Genomic DNA, 6,000 nt, shown 5'->3' with positions numbered 1-6,000 from the left:
TCAATGAAATACTTCCGGTACCAAGAGAAAGAAAAACTATGGGAGAAGAATGCAGAGCTGAGCATTATTCTCACATCATCTATTCGGAAGGCCCAGTAGGAGGAAAAGACTGCTAGAAGTCTGGCAGTCCTGCCCAAAATGAAGAAACCATAAAGAACATAAATGAAAGCAGTGTTCAGTGAGCGTACGAGCAAGTCAGGAAAAAGTGTTTTGCAAGTCACGTGAATAGTACGAAAGGGAACTGGCCCAGTGTTTGGTTCCCAAGAATAGATGCAGCAACACAGCCCCCGAGTTTGCGTGGATTCACCAGAGAAGTTGTCGCAAGTGGGCCCATGAAATCTCCTTGGTGGCCCACGCGCCCTACCACAAATGTCTTGTTCGCAAGTAGGGAATCGTGTTATTTTTTTGTAGTGGTCCTCTTGCTGCCTCGACCTGTCCCACATTGCCCATGAGGTCGGGGCAAAACGAGAAAAACCACACTTTTAAAATATAATTTGTATATAATAATCACGCTAGTTTCAGCGTTATTGTTTTCTTAGACCACGAATACAAGGGTCCAATGAACGTTTCCTTTGTATTAATGTGATTAGCATTCATGGGGTACTTCACAGACTTTCAGCGAGCTGTCGGGCTAGGCTAGCTGTTTAGCTGTTTTAGAGCGCGGCTGTTAGATGTGCGTTGCTGTGCCGGCGTCGTATCTCGAAACCGAGTGAACGAGCACATCGAAGGATGACGGAGAGCGCGTAGCGAGGCGGCAGATGAAAGATGGCGATAGCGAAGGCAGCGCGAGGAGGAAAGCGTAGGGTGAGGGTATTGGCGAAAGCGTGAGAAGAAAAGCGTAGTTGCGCGCAAGACGGGCTGTGCGGCAACGACGGCCACGAGATGGCGCCAGCGTAGTAGAATGGAAACAAAGCGCTGCATGAGCGGAGGTCTGTCTGCGGCGACTGCTGTGAATCGCGCCCACGAGCCACCCACGCGCTGCCTCTCGCGATCACCTTATTAGCGAGGCAGTCGTGTCACGGTAAGGAGGACGCGAAAGAGAGGCCCCTCTGTAGTACACGCCTCCTATATAACTCTCTTAGAAGGTGGCAATCCGTTGTATCGCTATGTCGATTCAATGCATAAGGCAGTACCGTCGACCGATATCGTGATATGGGTTCCGCCGACTTTATGTCTGGCAACTTTCACCACCTTATCCTGCATCGAAGGCATGGAAAATTCTCGCGCATGCTATTAAAACTTTCTTCGAAAACAGCGAATGCGCAGTAAGGCCGCACGCGTGGTATTGAGTTTGACGTACGTTTAAAGCTTGCAGATTAAGTCCATAATTAGATAGTAACCCCTATTCTTTCTTTATAGGCGGCTTTATACGTTTATCTTACGTGCCCAAGAAGACTTTTTACTTAAATAACAATATCGCACATAATACATATTTTTATTGTCGTTTCGCTTTTCCGTCTTCATACGAACGACGAAATATACACGCATCTTAGCTCTATCCTACAGAAGTCGACAGCTCTACAGAAAAAAAAAACATAATAACGGTGAAAATGTTTTTTTGATCTTCCCTCCTAAAGCATATCGTTGAATCAAATCAGTTTAACGAGTCCTAAATTGGTTTTTATTTTTTTAGCTCTTGGCTCTGTGGGGTGACTGCCTCGCTTGCTTAAACCAGGGTCTCGAAGTTTCTGGCGTTAACTCTCTACCTCCGCTTGCAACGTTGCTGCGCTTTTTCTTTTCTTTTCCCTCTTGAAAACGTCTGTCTTACTATCTATGCTACGAAAAAGAACGTGAAAATGCCCTAGGCTGGTGAGCCTACTGTTGCGAGATGGAAAATTATTAAGTGATGCTCGAACGGAGGAGGCTACATTCACAACCAAATTAAGCAAAAATAAAACGCAATAAGTTTTGAGCCGACGAAGGCCTCCCTCTTGGAAGTGCGCACGCGAAAATCCATTATTTAAAAGGGCTTCGACTTATTGAGTTTTCTTTTTCCCGTTGAATTGTCGACGCAAGCAATCCGTTTCGTTTCATTCACTGCTGCATATACACTGTAATCGTCGAATGTTTTGTCCCTTGGCAGCCGAAGACCGTGATTTAAAAGAGACGCAATGCCATCGGTATTTTATATCTGTACGTGTGTTATTAGCGGGAGACAGATTAAAATTGGGGGCGAGCTTAATTTAATATCGAGACAGTCTAAGACGATGAAATCGATTCACGCCGACCTCTCACAGTGCTTTTCTGAGATGCAATGCAAGAGAAATATAATTTGCAAGGTGCTGCTCAGGGCTGTTGAAGGCCCATCGAAGCCTATTGTCTTTGAATTTGTGGTGCCAGCTTGGAAATCCAGTTTGAGGGAAGCAAAACAGACTCACCAGCGATTGTTTTGTTATAACCCCAGGGAAAACACGGGGAAGGCGGGAAACGGAAACGCAAGATGAGCAAAACGGCGAAGTATATATATATATATATATGTATATATATATATATATATATATATATATATATATATATATCTGCAGAGGAAAGCATATGTTGTCATGAAAAAAGAGAAGTCCACTTGTTGAAACATAGGTTCCCGCGTTTACCTTGTTCTCGTTTTGCTCATTGTTTTGTTACAAGTTTTTTAGCTACTATAATGGAGAAGATGAAGACCTCATTATTTTTTTTTCAGAAATGAGACTTTCCACACAGGCTCACCCGGGGTACTGCCCTCGTATACTCTTTTCCGTATAACTCCGCGATTGCAACTAGATGTTCAGTTGTATACTCGGCCGCCCTAGCCGGAAATTAAGCGTGGGCGATGCACAAATGGCTGTCTGCACACTCCACGTGTTTGCTCGTAATCAGACATGGGCGTCATCTTGGGCGTCGCAGCGCTGTTCGCAGAATGTCTACAATGAAGGGCGAGAGGGGGGTAGAACGCGAAAGAGGCATACTACCAACGTCGTCGCCATCTTGTAAACAGAAGCTTTCACTCCTCGCCCTATTTGTTCTCAGGCAATCAGCGTTCCTCGGAGAGCATTCGGTGTGCCACGTGAATTGCGATGCCCAAGCGACAGATGTCCGAACTGAAGCGTCAATCATGTGGGAGGGACTCGTGCTACAAAGTTTCCTTTCGTGTAAAGGCAATGTCCGTTGGCGAAGGCTCACTCGAGCGTGATGTAAATGCTCGGCTGCTTTGGTCTGATCCCAACAGCTCGGAGCGGTACCTGCTAATGAAATCTGTTGAGGGTTCCCTTCAATTCGGAGGCAGGAGTTGGGCACTGTTTGTGAAAAAGCGTTGCGTCTCTTCGCATCGCAGTTGTGGAGGCAGGCTATGACGTGCATGTATGAAGGCATAGATGAGTAGCCAAGTAAGTAGGTAAGTTGAGAATTAATGTATAAGTGGTTGATTGAGCGATCGATTGACTAAGTGAGTAGGTAAGTAAAGTAAGTGAGTGAGTTAGTGAGTGAGCAAGTGTATAAGTGTGAAAGTATATAAGTGTGTGAGTAAGTAGTGAGTGAGTGAGTCAGTAAATAAGTGATTAAAGTAAGTGAGTGAGCAAGTATGTGAGTAAAGTAAGTGAGTGAGTAAGTAAGTAAGTATCGCAAAAACAAAAGCTATACGGAAAGTTCTCCATCACACCGCACCTACAAAATCTCGTACGGCAGAGACCTAATAGCTTAAGTCAGTATTGCTACATGAACGCCGGCGTGACAGCTGATGAGTTCGGTGAGCTGTATGCGGGAACTCCTGTCACAGGCACATGCGCTAGCATATTATTAGGAGCCCGGCACAATTTTTTTCGGTTCGAAATGGAAATGGAAATGAAAGCGTTCTACTAGGAAAAATAAATACCCAAGAAAGTGGATCGGGAAACGGCGCCACGGTAGCTCAATTGGTAGGGCATCGCACGCGAAATGCCAAGGTTGTGGGACCGTTCCCCACCAGCGGCAAGTCGTTTTTTCATCCACTTTCATTTCCATTAACTTATGCTTTCTTTATTTCATTTATTAAGCACAAGTAATTTCCCCTATGTTCCCCTTGGTGTCAGTGTTTGTTGGCTTCTGACTAATAAAATCGGGCCTTCTATAAGGGTGAAAGATTCTGCAACAGCGCTTGTTTCTATTCGCGCCCTGCTGGAGGTAGAGAACTACTTTCATATCAATGGTCGCTGTAACTGATGATCAGGCTCTCTTGCAACAACAATACAATGTACTTTACGCCGGAAATGCTTGTTAGTTACTAAGAAACGTACAGCAACCAAGGCCTCAGAATAAAATTGGACTGTTATAGTAATGTATATGAGGAGTTGTTAGCACCGGCTGTTGTTATACAGAGAGAAACACTCCGGCAAGAACAAAGCTACGGTGACACAGTAAGGTACTCTTGAACGAGTTCTCATTAATAGCTCACATATAGTGACACATTAGCTGCAAGTTCTCAATCCAAGTTCCGTAGTCCACGTGAAAAAAAATGAAAAGAAGGTTAAAAAAAGGGGAACAATCATGCGGATTCATTGCACTGTCAGAATCGGTGTGAAGGCCGCCTTCTTTTCTGTTTGCGTTGATTGGCGATAACTCCCGGTGATTTTGACAGCGGATGCTTAAGCCGTTTGACGTTCAGTGTAATACAAGAGTGGTGAATTGATCTTAAACTTTACCTTGCATGCAGCCCTGTTAGTTCTATGCGTAGTGCACAGAAAGCCCAGCCAAACGTGCTTGCATGAGGCATTGTTGTGCGCCATTGTTTGTAGCTTCCGGAAAGGTTAGCATTGTCATTTCCAACACTAGCTGGCGTTGGTTCTGCCTGTTCTCCCGATCTCCTTTCTGCCATGATATTTACCTTCCCTTTGGACTGTTGCACGTTACAGCAGTTTGGAGGGTAATGTGAAGACCCCAGGTAGCTTCAGAGAGCATTGTGGTGACGCGATGGAAAGGTTCAAACGAGTTTCTCACATCGCCTTTCCTCTCTGCTACGCTCCTGTCATCTATATCCGCACTCTGAACCACCACCTCCAGACGTGGGGTGGCACACAGCGACAGCGATGATGGTGGTGGAAGTGGCGGCAGCATTGGAAAAGTCGAAGGGCGAAAAAAAGTTTCGCCTTAACTTCACAGAGACGACTTCAAAACACCATGCACCACAATAGAAGAATATACAATGTACAATGAAGATACAAGAGCACATTTCGGAAATTATGAGTTCAGTGTAGCCCCAAATGTAGCAATAATGTGTGAATACGTGTAAAGACAAAACGTGAACGAACCATATATTGAATGTTCTTAATGCAAACATATATTTGAAACATATTTCAATATATAAACAAGTTATATTTGAGAAAAATCTCCAATGATTTTTCGGGGATCTTGCTGCCCGTTCTCGTGTAGTTTTTTCTTGGCCGCGCACACAATTGTTTCTCCCATGAAAATGGGAATGTATCATGTGAGCTTCACCATAATGGTGCGAAAGAGACTAAACTAGTAAACCTTAGTACTAAACTAGCATTTCATTTGAAATCTCTCTAACCCACTTCCTTCGGTTTACCTGTATTTCAACAACAGTAAAAGAGCATAGAGTGCGCACTCAGCTTCACCTTTTGCTACGCAGCTCCCATTTGCGGAAACGCTTCGAGGCAGGCTGGCAATGGGTGTGCGAAAAGTGATCGCACAAAACATTTCTTCCCGTGGTACACGAGAGATCGTGAGCAACTGACTATGCAGCCTCTTTCTTCGGGCGCTTGGGGACCTAGCGCTGTCGAAAATGCGGCGTTCTAAACGACTGTTCTCACGCCTCCTTATCTTCGGAAGCGGGTGCAATTCGCGTTGGCGGTGGTCTCTAGGGCTTAGGGCTTCTGTTTGCGCCCCTTTTGCATCCTAAGAGAAAACGCACTCCTTCGGTACTAAAAGCTTCCGCCTACTATTCTCGTCTGCTTACTCTCTTTCGACAACTGTCGAACCACGTTAGCGTACCGGTTGATTCCCGTGGGCTTGCCTGTTGGTGCCGGTTCCCAA

This window comes from Dermacentor variabilis, chromosome 11 (assembly GCF_050947875.1).
Source record: "Dermacentor variabilis isolate Ectoservices chromosome 11, ASM5094787v1, whole genome shotgun sequence".
Lineage (NCBI taxonomy): Eukaryota > Metazoa > Arthropoda > Arachnida > Ixodida > Ixodidae > Dermacentor > Dermacentor variabilis.
This window is presented reverse-complemented; position numbering follows the sequence as displayed.